The sequence below is a fragment of the Pseudorca crassidens genome, chromosome 19 (genome assembly GCF_039906515.1).
Source record: "Pseudorca crassidens isolate mPseCra1 chromosome 19, mPseCra1.hap1, whole genome shotgun sequence".
NCBI lineage: Eukaryota > Metazoa > Chordata > Mammalia > Artiodactyla > Delphinidae > Pseudorca > Pseudorca crassidens.
The window spans coordinates 7,901,750-7,918,586 of NC_090314.1; positions in this window are offsets into that span (position 1 = coordinate 7,901,750).

Below are 16,837 nucleotides of genomic sequence, written 5' to 3' on the forward strand. Positions count from 1 at the left end.
GTGACAAAAGTTTACTTCTTGGTTGTATGATGTGTCCATCGCAGATGGGCTAGAGGCTCTGTTTTAAGATCTCTCTCACTCCAGGATCCAGTCTAATGCAATATCCACTCTATGGGACATTGCTAATATCTGTGACAGAAAGAAAAGAGAAAGTCAGTTTGTTCCTTGCAAGTTACACCTGGAAGACAACACATCATCTTTTAGTGATAAAAATAAGACACAGAACCATGCTAGAATTTGAGAGGGCAGAAACACACACCACCATCATGTCTTAAAGAAGAAAACACTTTTATACTACACCCATCACACACCTGTAAGACATGGTAATCAGGCAATATTAACCACATTAAAAAAATGAATATATGTCCCTGAAAGAAAGAATTGGTAAGCTGGACTTCGTTAAAATTAAAAATCTTCAGCTATGCAAAAGACACTGTCAAGAGAATGAAAAGACAAACCACAGACTAGGAGAAAATATTTGCAAAAGACATATCTGAAAAAGGACTGTTACCCAAAATATACAAAGAACTCTTAAAACTCAACAATAAGAAAACAAACACAATTAAAAACTGGGCCAAAAAAAAAACTTATGGTTGCCAAAGGGAATAGTAGGCTGGGGGGAAAGAGATAAATTAGGAGTTTGGGATTAGCAGATACACACTTCTGTATACAAAATAGGTAAACAACAAGGACATATATAGCATGTATATGTATATACATATATACGTGTGTGTGTGTATATATATACACACGTATATATGTATAACATGTACAGCACAGGGAATTACACTCAATATCTTTTTTTTTTTTTTTTAATTTATTTATGGCTGTGTTGGGTCTTCGTTGCAGTGGCAGGCTTCTCATTGCAGTGGCTTCTCCCGTTACAGAGCACAGGCCCTAGGCGTGTGGGCTTCAGTAGTTGTGGCACACGGGCCCAGCCGCTCCACGGCATGTGGGATCTTCCCGGACCAGGGCTCGAACCTCTGTCCCCTGCATTGGCAGGTAGACTCCCAACCACTAGGCCAACAGGGAAGTCCTACTCAATATCTTTTAATAACCTATAATGGAAAAGAATCCGAAAAAGAATATATATATATGTGTATGTGTGTATATATATATATATATATATATATATGTATATATGTATACACACACAACTGAATCAGTTTGCTATACACTTGAAACTAACACGACATGGTAAATTGTAAGAAGGGGTGAGCTCACGTCCTCCTCCACCATCTTGCCGGCCAAATGGCGACACTGTAAATAAACTCTACTTCCATTAAAAAAAAAATGGGTCAAAGACCTCAACAGACAGCTCACCAAAGAAGATAAATAGATGGCAAACAAGCATATGAAAAGATACTCAGCATCATATGTCATTAGGGAATTGCAAATTAAAACGAGATGCCACTGCACACTTATTAGAAAGGTCAAAATTCGAAACACTGACAACACCAAATGCTCATGAGGATGTGAAGCAACAGGAACTCTCTTCACTGCTACTGGAAATGCAAAATGGAAAAGCCACTTTGGAAGACAGGTTTGCAGTTCGTTTGTTTTTATAATACTAAACATACTCTTACCATATATTCCAGCAATCGCACTCCTTGGTGTTAACACAAATGAGCTGAAAACTTATGTTGACACAAAAAGCTGCACATGGATTTTATAGCAGCTTTATTTATAATTTCCAAAACTTGGAAGCAACTACAATGTCATTCAGTAGGTGAACAGATAAATAAACTATGATACATCCCGACAATGGAATATTAGTTAGCATTAAAAAGAAATGCACTATCAAGCTATGAAAAGACATAGAGGAGCCAGATAGGAGCCTTAAATGCATATCACTAAGTGGACGAAGTCAGTATGAAAAGGCTCCTACTGCCTGATTCTACCTATATGACATTCTGGAAAAGGCAAAATTATGGAGACAGTAAAAAAAAAAAAAAAGAAAATCAGTGGTTGCCAGAGGAGAGAAGGATGAATAAGGTGGAGCACAGACGATCTTTAGGGCAGTGAAACTATTCTGTGTGATACCATAATGATGGACACATGTCATTATAAAATTTTCCAAACCCATAGAATGTACAACACCATGAGTGAACCTGAAGTAAACTATGGACTTTGGGTGAGAATGACGTGTCTGCGTAGGTTCATCAACTCTAACAAATGCATCACTCTGGTGGGGGGATGCTGATAACGCAGGAGGTGATGCGTGTGTGGGAGAGGGGGTGTAAGGGAAATCTCTGTACCTTCTACTGATTTTTGCTGTGAACCTAATACTGCTCTAAAAAAAATCAAGTCTATTTTTAAAAAATGAATACATGTCATAGAGGTTAAGTGTCTTGGGTAAGGTCATGCAAAAGAGTGCCTTGCACACAGGAGATAATAAATATTTGTTGAACGAGTGAGGAGAGGCACGTGTGAACTAATGAAAAAGTAAAATGATGAAAGCCAGGGTGCAAATCCAGGTGAGCCGGTTCTTGATACAGGGTTCTTTCTGTTTCCAGCATACTGCTACCCAGCTCCTTGACCACCCCTGTACCCACCCAGGCTACTAGCAACTAAATTCCACCCCAGGAAGGTTTCTGGGTTTTACTTGTCTGTGTTTGTAAAATAACTGGGATTCCTGAGTTCTAGAACGGCAAATAGTAAACAGTCACCGTTGTAATGAAACACAAGCACGTGGACACAGACACACAAAAACTGTCAACTCATCATAAGAGCAACAAGGGCGTAGGGCAAGGACATATTAATCCACACAGTTCAGACTAAATCCTGTTACCAAGGACAAAGTTGCAACAGCAATGCCTGAGCCCACACGTGGCTATTATGTGTAATTTCGCTTCACTTTGGCAATGACGCAGAGTTTCCAGAAGCGGTGTAAGTCCTGAAGAGAGAACTGTAGCATCCAGGGTTAAACAGAGAGCCCCAAAGACTAGAGAAATGAAAGAGACAGAGAGCATTTAACTGAAAAGGCCTCTAGTACCAGGCGGAACAGAGAGGATAAAAAAATTCCTCCTCTCTGAGAATCAGAAGCAGCCCGTGAGCCAAATACATCTGTTGAATGTTGAAGGTGACAAAATGCAGCTCAGAGAGAGAATGCACTGAATCATTAAAAAAAAGTTCCTAAGAAACTTAACAAGTACATCGAGACACTGCTAAAGTATGTGCTTTGATGGCTCATGGAAATATCCCGGGGAAGTGACTCAAACGGTTTGGAAGATGCAGCCTCTCCGCTTGGACGATTCACTCATCGCTGAGACAGCAGGAAGTCAAAGTAACCGTAATTGGGAGTTTCTTGGGATGAGGTAGAATCCTCTAAGCTGTGCCTCACAAAGGCATCTAGACGTTCAGGTAATGGCGTGTGAGGGGGATTCATGAAAGAAGGGTGGATTCTTTCCTTCTGATTTTCAAATTTATTTTTAATGGATGAAACAGTTCTGATCCAAAATTTTTAAAAGTACAAAGCAGTACACGGTGAAAAGTCCCCCTTGCAACTCCCTTTGTAGCCACTCAATTCTCCTTTTCAGAATCAGTGATCGATTCCTGGCACATTCTTCCACACATATATTTATGCAAACAAATCAGTGTTTTACATTTTCCTTCTTTTAATTCAAATACCAACCTACTGTTCAAACTATTATGTACCTGAAATAGAGCTTGGAAGCAAGTCTTAAAATTAAACAGATATAAAACCACCAATGAAATGACTCTATCTGAGACTGCTATCATATCACTACAGAGAAAGAAGGAATTTCACTAACTTATGGACCCAGTAAATTCTGACTCTACAGAATATAGTGTAAAGAACTAAAAAGAACTGTAAAGAAATCTGACTTTTACTTATTTTGTTTGTTGTTCAGTAGTGGTAGAGGGTAGTTTTTCTGAAATGATTTTGAGTATATTGTAGGACAGAGAAAAATAATGATGTAATTGGGAATTATGGGTTCTCTCATGTGAGAGAGGAAGACACGTACATGAGAAAAGTGAGAAAGAAAACCCTGTGCCGAGACTAAAACGATATTACGGACTGAACATTTGTGTCCCCCCCCCATTTCTATGTTAAAGCCCTGACATTGGATGTGATGGTGTTTGGAGGTGGGGCCTTTGGGAGGTAAGTAGGTTTAAATGAAGTCATGAGGGTGTGGCCTTCCTGATGAGATTAGTGTCCTTGTAAGAAGAGGAATAAAGAGCTGAGCTTGCCCTTTCTCCACCGTGTGAAGACACAGTGAGAAGGTGGCCATCCACAGAGCCCTCGCTGGGGGACTGAACTGACCAGCACCGTGCTCTTGGACTTTCCAACCTTCAGAAGTGTGAGAAATAAGTGTCTGCTGTTTAAGCCAGCCGGCTATGGTATTTTGTTATGGCAGCCTGAGCAGATTAAGACAAATGAGAACTATTAATATAAACTAGTTCCATTCACTGAAAAGGTCTGAAAATGTGGTCACTCCACAAGCAACAAGTACATCTTGGGAATGCCCAGATCTTGGTTTCTAAATTCTATTTCCCACTTTAAAAAATAAAAAAAAAGAAAGAAAGTAAAAAAGAAAAACCTCAGAATCTTGGGAAATGGCTCTTTCTGTGTCAAAAGCAAAGAAAATACAAAGTAGTCCTGTAACATCTTATTACTGTGTCAGGAAATGCTCCAAGATTGATCCAGACATGTCAACATACACATGAGCCTGCGTGAAGGGGCTTCCAACAGTTGGGTTTGGAGTAATTTGAGCATTAAAAAAAATAATGATAGTGGATGATAACATACTGAATTTTAAAAATCAATTAATGTATAATAGAGTAAAAAAAAAAAAGAGGAAGGTGGAACCCTTCTCTCATAAGAACCCCTGACAACAAAGTTACATCAGCGGCTTTAGAAAATGACTGTTTTGCCACCTCCAATGTACTCATTGGTTCAGGCAAGAATCAACAGAGACTGGAGCCAGTCAAGTCTACTGACTTGTCCAAATCTAAGGTTGCATAACCCAAGTAAGTTTTGACAAGTCTCTGTGAAGAATAACCAGACTCCACTGAGTGAAATGTTGTGGGCATATGTACATGATCTCAAAGTACCACACCTCAGATGTCGTGTTAGTTTGCTCAGGCTGCCATAACTAAGTACCACAGACCTGGGGGACTTCAACAACTGAAATGTATTTTCTCACTGCTCTGGAGGCTGGAAGTCCAAGATCAAGGTGCCAGCAGAGTCGGTTTTGCCCGAGGCCTCTCTCCTTGCCTTGCAGACGGCGGCCCTCTTGCTGCCTTTTCCCATGGGCTTCCCTCTGTGCCCACGTGGCTCTGGTGTCTCTTAATATGTTCAAATTTCCTCTTCTTAAAAGGATACCAGTCACACTGGATTAGCTCCTACCCATACAACCTCATTTAACTTTAATTACCTTTTTAAAAACCCCGACTACGGGCTTCCCTGGTGGCGCAGTGGTTGAGAGTGCCGATGCAGGGGACACGGGTTTGTGCCGTGAGGATCCCACATGCCGCGGAGCGGCTGGGCCCGTGAGCCATGGCCGCTGAGCCTGCGCGTCCGGAGCCTGTGCTCCGCAACGGGAGAGGCCACAACGGTGAGAGGCCCGCGTACCGCAAAAACAAAAAACAAAAAACACCCCAACTACAACTACGCTCACATTCTAAGGTGCTGGGGGGTTGGGGTTTTGACATATGAATTTGGGGAGAATACAATTCAGTCCATATCAGACGTGTTGCTAAATACAAAGGGAACTACAATGGAGAAGTCTGGCAGCCACTACCTTAACCGAATGAATAAACTTATCACTAAGAGCATTGCTGTAATATTTTTGATGTTTCACTGGAATGTAATTGTGAGGAAACAATCAGATAAATCCAGATTATGAAAATTTCTACAAGACAACTGGCTGGCATTCTCCAAAAAGATCACTGTCATGAAATACAAAAGGCAGGTAGACTAGATAAACAGAAGCTAAAGAAACATGACAACCAAATTCTACAAAAAAAAGAAAAAGAAGCCAAATCTCCAAAAAAAAAAAAAAAAAAAGCCGTAATTTTTTTGTGTGATAACCAAGGAGATGTCAATAATATATTAGATGATACTACTGTTTCAATGTTAAATTTCTTAGGTGTGTGGTGGCGTGCCTTTGTATTTAGGCATGAATGTTATGCTTTCTACAGTTTATTTTTAAACAGTTTCCCCAAAGATGTCTGCAAATTAACAATTAGTGAGTCTACAGACATCAAGAACAGACTTGTGGTTGCCAAAGGGGTTGGGGGGGGGAGTGAAATATTGGGAGTTTGGGGTTAGCAGATGCAAACTATAATACACAGAATTAATAAACAACAACATCCTACTGTAGAGCACAGGGAACTATATTCAATATCCTACTATAAACCATAATGGAAAAGAATATAAAAAAAGAATGTATATATGTATAATGGAGTCACTTTCCTATATACAACAGAAACTAACACAACACTGTAAATCAACTATACTTCAATAAAATTTTAAAAAATTAGTGAGTATACTTGAAAATTATATATTTATCTGAATATTCTTACAACTTTTCTATTTAAAATTTTTCAAAATGTAAAGTTAGAGGGGATGATAGATAGATAATATCTACATCATTGGAGGTAACTCTCTATCATATATAAAGAATATACTGGTTCTGTTTCACATCTGTATATTTTTTTCCATGTATATCCATTATTTAACCAGTTCTCTATTACTGAATATTAAGATTATCTTTAATCTTTTTTTTAAATTAAAAACAACGGTGCAAAAATAATCCTGTACATACATCTTTTGGGAGATGTGTGAGTATATCTTTAGGATAAATTCCTAGGAGAGGAGTTGCTAAAGTTTTTTCTTGATGACTGTAAGTAGGCATTGAATTTCTAGGCAAAACAGTTATTTTTTCAGTTTGCTGGTATTCTGAATCAAAGTAAAACAAGCCGGTTTAAAAAAGTAAGCCTCCTTAATTCACAGTGAAGAGCTGATTTCTTTACCTTAATGGTTTAATTCAAGGCTTGAATTATTCAACTTTAAATGCAAAACATCTAACACAGTGTGTTGTACAAAATGGATACACGCATTCATCAAATGTGTTTGAATGAATGAATGGAAGCTTCTAGACACCAGAAGCATTAACTGTGGAATTATAAAATAAACACGTCCTCCCTCCCCACATTCCAAGAGGCTGCAAGAATCTTAATGGCATCTCACTATAACACACACACACACACACAAATGAGATGTCAAGGCACATCTCCTATGGACCTCATCCAAGTCACCAAAATGACTTCCTTATAATGGACTCCCAAGACAGAATTATAGCGTAGCAGTTGGGAATTTAAAGTTTATAAAACACTGTGAATTCTCTAGCTCCTTGCCTACTCCCTGCTACTGCTGTTCTTCTCTCTGCTGGTCTGATTCCTCCATCACTTTGCTCCATATCTGGGCTATTTAGAGGGAATGGCAAATTTAGAGCTCACCATAGCCAGGGCCCATGGACAACAGAGGATTAAGGGACCTTGAGCCAAGTCACTTGATCCCTCAAGGGTTCTACTTTATTATCTATAAAATAAAGGGGTTGGAAGCACTGAGATTTTTCCCCACATTCTGTAGCTCTTTGGAGAAATTATGTTATCAATCCACACCATGAGTTGTTAATAATTAACAGCCACATATGAAAAGGGGACAAAACTTGCATTAAAATATCAAAAAACACAGTGTAGCAGAACGACTGCACACATCAGAGGAAGAAAATTTTCGTAAGTCAGGTTCCCCAATGAGCTTCTCCTTGCCCACTTTTATTCATTCTGGTTCTTGTAGGTAAGTAGGTGGCACACAAGTCTTGAGCATAAACCTGCTCCCAATCTCAGAGGTCTGTTATACCATCGCAAAAGGCCACCAATAGCATGTACAAACCATTGTTTTTTGAGGATCTGCCATCTTCAAAGTGCTCTAGGTGCTGATACAGACTGGAAAACTCTAAATTCCACCTCCAACTACTGCATGTGATTCTCTCTGAATGAGCCATCTATAAAGTAAGAGAGAATGATGCCTCACCTACCTGTTCCTCAAAGTTCATTCCCTCGGTGGAAACCATTTATTGTCCATCAGCTCTTAGACAGCTGTTCCTAACACCAAGATTATCCCCTCAGGCCAAGACAGGTTAGTTCAAGGAATCAAACATGATTGTTTTCATATTTTAAAAGTTAAAAATGGTTTCTAGCATAGAAGAACCAAAATGATAAAGAGAATGGGAAGTCATCTCTTCCCAGGAATATTTCAAGATACTAGCATGTTTAACCCAGAAAAGAGAGAGAAGAACATGATGGTTGTCTACAAATATACAAAGAGCTAACAGGTGGAAGGTACATGAGGCTGGTTCTTTGTGAATCTGGAGAGCGAAATTTTGAGAGGTAAAATGTTCAGAGTGAAAGATCTTGGTTCAGTTTGATGAAGGACTTTCTAAAAAGTAGAGATCTTTAACAATGGAATACATTTTCTTGGACTTATTGAGTTCTGAAGAATGTGAAGAATTCAAGAAAATGTTTGATGGTAATTCTCAGGTGTGGTGTGGGATTGGAGATGAAGCCAGTAAATTTTAAAATATAGTAAATCCTATAACACAAGTAATATTTGACAAATCTCAGGTATAAAATCCTATAAGACAAGTACTATTTGACATATATCTTCCATGAAGTAATAATCAGACTTCAATAATATTTTCCATCTTCACAAAAGAGAGAAAAAAGAAACTGAATTTATTATAAGATTGTGCAGATTATAAAAAAGAAAGCAGAATGTAATGATCCAAGTAGAGAATTAAAAGTAATAAAATATGACTACAAAATTCATGGCCATACAGAAGCATAATACTGAAAGCAAAGTGGGAGAGTACGTCAAGAATTACAAAGATCCAGTGCTTGCGAAAAAATATAAATCTTGCATAGGAAACTGCAAAACTATGACTCATGGAAAACTGAAGGGTAGTTTTTCCATGAATTAAATATAACAAATTTCACTATAAAAGAATTAAAAACTAACGCAAATCAACAAACATGAACAAAACAACACGAACAAAATTAAAAGGAAGGCATTAATGCAATAAGATAAGAAAAGGAAATAAGATGTACACAGATTGGGGAGGAAGAAATAAAAGTGTCTTTGTTCACTGATGACATAATTGTCTATGTAGAAAATCCAAAAGAATTGACAAAAACTGTCTGGAATTAATAAGTAATTATACAAAGGTGTAGAATCAAGTTTAATACACAGAAGTCAATCACTTTTCTATATACCAGCAATGAATACACGGAACTTGAAATTCAAAAACACAATACCATTTACATTAGCACCCCCAAAGATGAAATACTCAGTTATAAGTTTAACAAAATATGAATCAGATCTATATGAGGAACACTACAAAACTGATGAAAACAATCAAAGAACAACTAAACAAATGGACAAATATTCCATGTTCATGGATAGGAAAAATCAATATGATTAATATGACAGTTCTGCACAACTTGATCTATAGATTCAACACAATCCCAACCAACATCCAGCAAACTGTTTTATGGATATCAACAATCTGATTCCAAAGTTTATAAGGAGAGATAAAAGACCTAGAACAACCAACACAACATGGAAGGAAAAGAACCAAGTCAGAGGACTGACACTAACTTACGTACTATAAAGCAACAGTAATCAGGACAGATGTGGTATTGGCAAAAATAGAGACAAAGAGATCAATGGAACAGAATGGACAGCCCAGAAATAGAGTCACGTAAATATAGTCAACAGATCTTTGACAAAGAAGTGATACATCCAGACGATGGATTATTATACAGCATTAAAAAGAAATGAGCTATCAAGCCATGAAAAGACGAAGGAACCTTAAATGCATGTTACTAAGTGAAAGAAGTCATTCTGAAAAGGCTACATCTGTATGAGTCCAATAATATGACATTCTGTAAACGGCAGAATTACAGAGATCATAAAATGATCAGTCGTTGTCAGGCATTTGGGAGGAGGGAGAGATGAATCAAAAGGGCACCGAAGACTTTTAGGTTAGTGAAACTCTTCTGTATGTTACTAGGAGGGATACGAGTCATACATTTGTCCTAAACTGTAGGTTATACAACACCAAGAGTGAACCCTAATGTAAACTATAGTCTGGATTATAATGATAATTCAATGTAGGTTCATCATTTGTAACCAAGGTAGCACTGTGGTGGGGAATGTTGACAGTGGGGAAATGTCTATATGTGCAGGCAGCGGTGGGCTGGGGGGGGGTCTTGAGAATTCTCTGTGCTTTCCACTCAATTTTACTGTGAACCTAAAACTGCTCTTAAAGTCTATTATTAAAAAAAAAATCTCCTACAGCAAATACGAGGCCAGCCTCTTATGTCAATGGGAAATAATGGCCGAGTTGAGCATTTAGCGCTCTTTAATTTGTAACATTATGAAGGTAAATTGTAGTTCTGTACTGCATTGTTCTCCCCCCCAGCTCTTCTGGAGTCTGGGTCTGGGGGTCTAGTCCTAAAGTATTTCAACACTTCGACTCCTGCAGATTATTTGAAGTTCTTTTCCCTGTTATCTTGCATAATATAGAGTGAGTCATCAATTTGACGATGGGGTCACCCATCGAGACAGAGAAAGAATCAAGATGGCAGGTTACCAGGGGAACATGGCCAAGGGCTAATGGGCAGTTCAAATTAAAATTCGTTTCTTAAAATAGTATTTACAACATATATTCAATAGATGTTAAATGAGATTACTTTCCAATGATATACTGTGATTGGGTTTTAGAATTAAACATTGAAAATCGGATTATTTAAATCTAAGTAACAAATACTATCATGAGTTGTGGGGGGTTGGTGAATAGTACATTCTGAAATATTTTTTTAGGCAAAAAAAACCCACTTAATATACTGAAAAGCAAATATGCTGCATCTGACTTGAAATAATCTTCAAAAAGTTTAGAAGTTCAAGGTTTTAATATTGAACTTTATACACTGAAAGTCACCTTTCAGATTTTAAGCTAAACAATTAAATCTGGCAGTAATGAAAAACAGACATAGTAGTCTTAAAATTTTTGCTTGAACAGAGGAAAGACTCTTCTCCCTTTGCTAATGGGTTAATTAGCAATCAGACACACACAGAAGCTTTGTTCTTTCACTGATTACATTTTCCTGATCAAGAGAATGGGCTACCATCACAAGGCCTTGACTCATATGAGGTTTCCTCATTTCCTCATCACTGGGACTCTGAGTAACTATAATCACTTAGACTAGTATTTTGAGTGATCTGCTGTAAATGTTCATTAAAAACTCAAATGATGTCACAAGAATCTGTGGAAATTAAACTGTATTAAATACAGGGGGAAAAAAGTTTGTATATTCCTTGGTCAGGACGCTAAAGTTTTCTTCCTCTAGACTATACACATTTCTTACTACATTGTTTAAGAATAATGACCGTTAACACTTATATACTGTTTTCAGCATTTTACACACACTAACTCATTTAATTTCATAGCAACGTTATGAGCGTATACTACTGACATCTCTGGGTTACAGACGTGGAAACAGATACCAAGAGGTTAATTAACTTGCTCAAGGTCATACATTAGCCAACCTGGGTAGTTGGGCTCTTAGCCACTACGTTATTCTGCATCTTAGGTAATTTATCTTGATGTTTCAAAGGAGATTTTCTTCTTTCATTGTAAGGTTGTTTCGAGAACTAAGAGAATGCATCTATATAAAGCATTTAAAACAACTCTGCCGCAAAGGAAGCACCTCCTAAATGCTAGTTGTTCATGTTCTTATTATTATCATTAACATTTGTGTATCTTCTAAAAAGCTCCCGAATCTATTTGATTTGGATATATCTGAATTCTCTTATTTTTAACAGGTTTCGTGTTGATATGCATGTATTTTACAAGTATACAATTTTCAAACAGCAGTTTTGTTTCCTTCTAAGTGTCTCCTTGTCATTTTATTTTCTTGTTTAATTGTATTGCCTGGAGTTTCTAGAGCAATGTTCAGTTAAATGGGGGTAAAAACGGGGATCTCATTTCTGTTCCTGACCTCAGACGCCATAAAAATGGACTTACGTCTCCAATTTGCTCATTAAGCACATGGCTGGATTTCAGAGAGAGAGAGAGAGAGAGAGAGAGAGAGAGAGAGAGGGAGAGAGGGAGAGAGGGAGAGAGTGTGTGTGTGTGTGTGTGTGTGTAAAGCAGTGGTAAGAAAGTATCCCTCTACTGTTATTTTACTAAAGAGTTTTCATTAAAAATGTATGCTGATCTTATCAAATATATTTTAGGCGTTAGTCACTCTGATAATACACTTTTTCCCCTTTGACCAGTTAAAATACTAATTCAGTGCAATGACTTATCTAATATACAGGAACAACCTTATTTTCCTAGAATGAAATGCACTTGGCTGTAATGTCATAGTCTATGAATTTATTGGTGAATTACATTTAATATGTTATTAACATTTTTTTGCCTCAATATAATGGATTTTGTTCTCTAGAGTTCTGGGGTTTTGTGTGTGTGTGTGTGTGTGTGTGTGTGTGCACGCGCACACACGCGTGCTATGTTACCGTGGCTTTGGAAAAGAAATTTGACAACTAAATGTTTTCTCTGTTCTACTATATTCTGTAACAATAACAGCACTGGCTCTTTTTACTCATAGAAAGTTACAAAGAATTTCCTCGTGAAACTGAGTTTGACACAACCTTTTAATTTTGAAAACTTTTAAATTCTGCCCATGATTATATAATAGGTTCTATTTGGGTTTTCTCTCTCTTCTGGGGTCAATTTTGGCTGTTCATATTTCCCAAGGGGGGAAAAAATCATCATTTATAACAGGTTTTCAAATTTTGCCTGAAGTTTTAAACGCAGCCTCTTCTGTTTTATTAACATTGTCTTTATCTGTATTTGTTTCCCTCGACTCATTTCTAAATTTGCCTATTTGTGCTTTCTCCCTTTTTCCTTAATTAATATAAATTTACCTCTTATTTTTTTAATTAAAACCTGCCACAGACTGGTTTTATTTAATAGACCCAGGTTTCTTCCTCAACCCCACACTTTGAATGCCTAATTTACTTATTCTCATTTTACTTTCTCTGATGTATGTAGACTGGGAATTTTTTTTTCCACAAGAGTATTCTCTTCCCAGAGTTGTTTATTGTTATTTTACTTCAGAAATGTGCAATTCTGCTTTGAATTTCCTCATTGACTTAAAAAAGAAAAGAAAAACTCACAGGCTACTTTTATTACCAAGAACTTGGGATTTTTGTTTGGATGACCCTATTTTTGCTATTTTATGCTTTATTGCAATGTAGTTAAGAGAATGAGGTCTGTATTATTTCTACTTATTAGAATTTGTTGAATTATTTTTTTAACGTTCTACTATATCATGACACTTGGGGGGAAATGTCTATTTTCTGTTTCATCAGGGTCTGGATTTTGTTCTGCATTTATTAGAGTGTCCTTGTTAAGCTAATCAGATTCACTATACACTTACTTCTTTGTGTCCAAAGCTGTGTCATGTGTTGAAAAGGGTGAGGGAAGCTGCACGTCATTATGTGTTTCTGTCTACTGCTCCCTTTCTTCAGTTGTTGCCTTATGTATGCAGAGCCTGCCGGATTTGGATTTATGACAATTATCATTATAGAGTACCACTCTGTTCTTTTACCTTTTTTACCTTACATTCAGTCTTGGTTTTAATACTTCCTTGCTTTTTTATTTATTTTTTTAATGCAGTATCTTTTGCTTTATGATCTGTTTCTTCTTGTTAAAAAAAAAAAAAAAGGAAATCTTCCTTTCTGATAATTTCTAAGGTTTATACTCTTTTTCAGTTCCTATGATGGTTATAACATTAGACACTACACGTATGTGCACTGTGCTTCCCTTAAATGTACTCTATTAAACATGCTCTTCATGGAGGGTGGGAGGGAGGGAGATGCAAGAGGGAAGACATATGGGAACATATGTATATGTATAACTGATTCACTTTGTTATAAAGCAGAAACTAACACACCATTGTAAAGCAATTATACCCCAATAAAGGTGTTAAAAAAAAAAAAACATGCTCTTCAAAAAGGGAAAAATCAATAATCTTTTAAATAGGGAAGGGTCATTTTTCCCTGTCTTCCACTCAATGACCATATGACCCAGAAGGAGGACACGACAATCTACGGTTCCCATCATAATGGAATCATACTAGAATCGTATTTTGGATGTACATTCTTTCTATAACATGGCACCTAAAAGCAGGCAAACAACCCTGGACCACTATGCTTAGTGAAACAAGTCAGACAGAGAAAGACATATACTGTTTGACATCACTTATATATGGAATCTAAAATAGAATACAAATGAACTTATATACAAAACAGAAACAGACCCACAGATGTAGAAAACAAACTTATGGTTACCAAAGGGAAAACGGACAGGGGGAGGGACAAATTAGAAGTACGGGATTAACAGATACAAACTACTACACATAAAATAGATAAGCAATAAGGATTTACTGTATAGCAGAGGAAATTATACCCAATATCTTGTAATAACCTATAATGGAATATAATCTGCAAAAAACACAAAACTAAATCATTATGCTGTACACCTGAAACTAAAGCAATATTGTGAATCAACTGTACTTCAATTAAAAATTTTTTTAAGTTTAAAAGAAAGAAAGAGAAAAACTCGTATTTTGAGACCGGTGAGAAAATCTGCTGCGATGAACTTATCCAGAGACAACAGACTGACTTTCAACAAGCCACCTTCCTTAGAGATTTTCAGAGCAATCTTGATTGGGGGCGATTCCAGTGGACATCGTGGCCGCTTTGTCAACGTCTGTTTCCCACTCTCCTGGTGACACCCTTTACGTTCATTTGTGAACCGCTCCTCAGCAGCACCGCCCTCCACGTCTGGCTCTAGGGGTAGAACTGTGTGACTCACACCTGAACTGGTCAGGATCAACGGCCGCTTCACAGTGAGCATTGGCACACAACCCAAGTCATGCCAATAAGGTACAAGGAGGGCTTTTCTGAGAGCTTCTGGGGGGAAAATGAGTTCCTCACTCTTTGCAAGAGCTGAAGGGTGTGACCTCCTCTCTCCAGACCCTCAGACTCGGATGAGGAAGCACACTGTCTCCCAGATGCTGCTGGCAGGCCTTTTGCAGCCGTGCCTGGCGGTCCCCCTGAGCAGGAAGCTGGTATCAAGGAAGGAGAAGCAAATGAGGAAAAGACACCAATCCTTGAGAACACAGTTGAGCCCTGGGGTCAGACCAGTCCTGCCTGTGTTCACAATGTCTGGCCTTGCGGTTATGTGAGTCGGTAAGTCTCATTCATTGAAGTCACATTGAAACTGTCCTGATTTTCTGCAGTGAAATGCATCTTAAGACAATGGTTTATACTTGTGCTGCTCTGGGAACCCAACCCAGTCATAAGATGTGGCGACATCCCTTTAACTCAGTCTTCACTTATCAACTTTAAAATAGGGCAGCCTCTACTGGCTTCTTGCTAAGGCAGACAAGGAAATTAGAGCACTTATTATTTCTCACAGCTTCATTCCTCCTTCTCCCAATTTTTTTTTGGTCAGAATCGCTGAGAATTTTACATATATATGTGCATTTATATATGTATATATGAATATTAACATTGTATCTTTTTTTGTTTTGTTTTAGTTTTTTTTTTGCGTTACGCGGGCCTCTCACTGTTGTGGCCTCTCCCGTTGCGGAGCACAGGCTCCGGACGTGCAGGCTCAGCGGCCATGGCTCACGGGCCCAGCCGCTCTGCGGCATGTGGGATCTTCCCGGACCGGGGCATGAACCCGTGTCCTCTGCATCGGCAGGCGGACTCTCAACCACTGCGCCACCAGGGAAGCCCTAACATTGTATCTTTTCTTTCAAGGTTAGTGATACCTATACTTTTCTCTGAAAGCATAATGCTCACTTTTCCCCCTCTTGGATCTCTATTTAAACAGAGTGGGTGCTCATACCAAAGCTTTTGTAGTTGTGCTTCATCTTCTTGATTTCCTTTTTTTCCCCTTTAATTGGGCACTTACATGGCTAAATTCCTCATAAAATAGATTGTTCAAAGATGACTTGTGTTAAGGTGGACAGATCTGGCAAACAAAAATACAAATCTCCCAGTGAAATTTGAATATTAGATAAACAAGGAATAATATTTTAGGATAAGTATATCCCACTTTTTTTTTAGGATAAGTATGTCCCACACAATATGTGGAACATATTTATCCTAAAATATTATTCCTTGTTTATCTAAAATTCAAATTTCACTGAGCATCCTATATTTTATCCGGAAGCCTCACCTTGTGTGAACTGTGCTCTGAGTCCTTGATTACGTGGACACTCCAGACAGTTGCCTTTTGTATCTGAATGACAACTTAGCTGGGCTTAAAAACTCCAGGGCCATTTTTTTCCCCCATTTAGAATCCTATAGATATGACTCCACTATCTCCTGATAGTGGCTTTTTTTTTTTTTATGAAGAGTATGAGGCTGTACAAGGTTTTTTTCTTTTTTCCTTCATCAAGTGACTTGCTTTGTCCAGCTGGATACTTACAGAATTCTTTCTCTATCCCTGAAGCTCAGAGAATTCTTAGGCTATGTCTCATTTGTTTGTTCTAATTTTTGCCCTAGAACATAGTATGCCCTTTCATTTGCAGATCTAGTTCTTTTATTTCAATTCTTTTTTCCCTATAGCTATGAATATTTTCCTATTGTATTTTTCCATTCTCCATTTGTTAAATCATCACTATCTGTCCTGCATTTATTAACTAGTCTTCAAATCCTTTCATC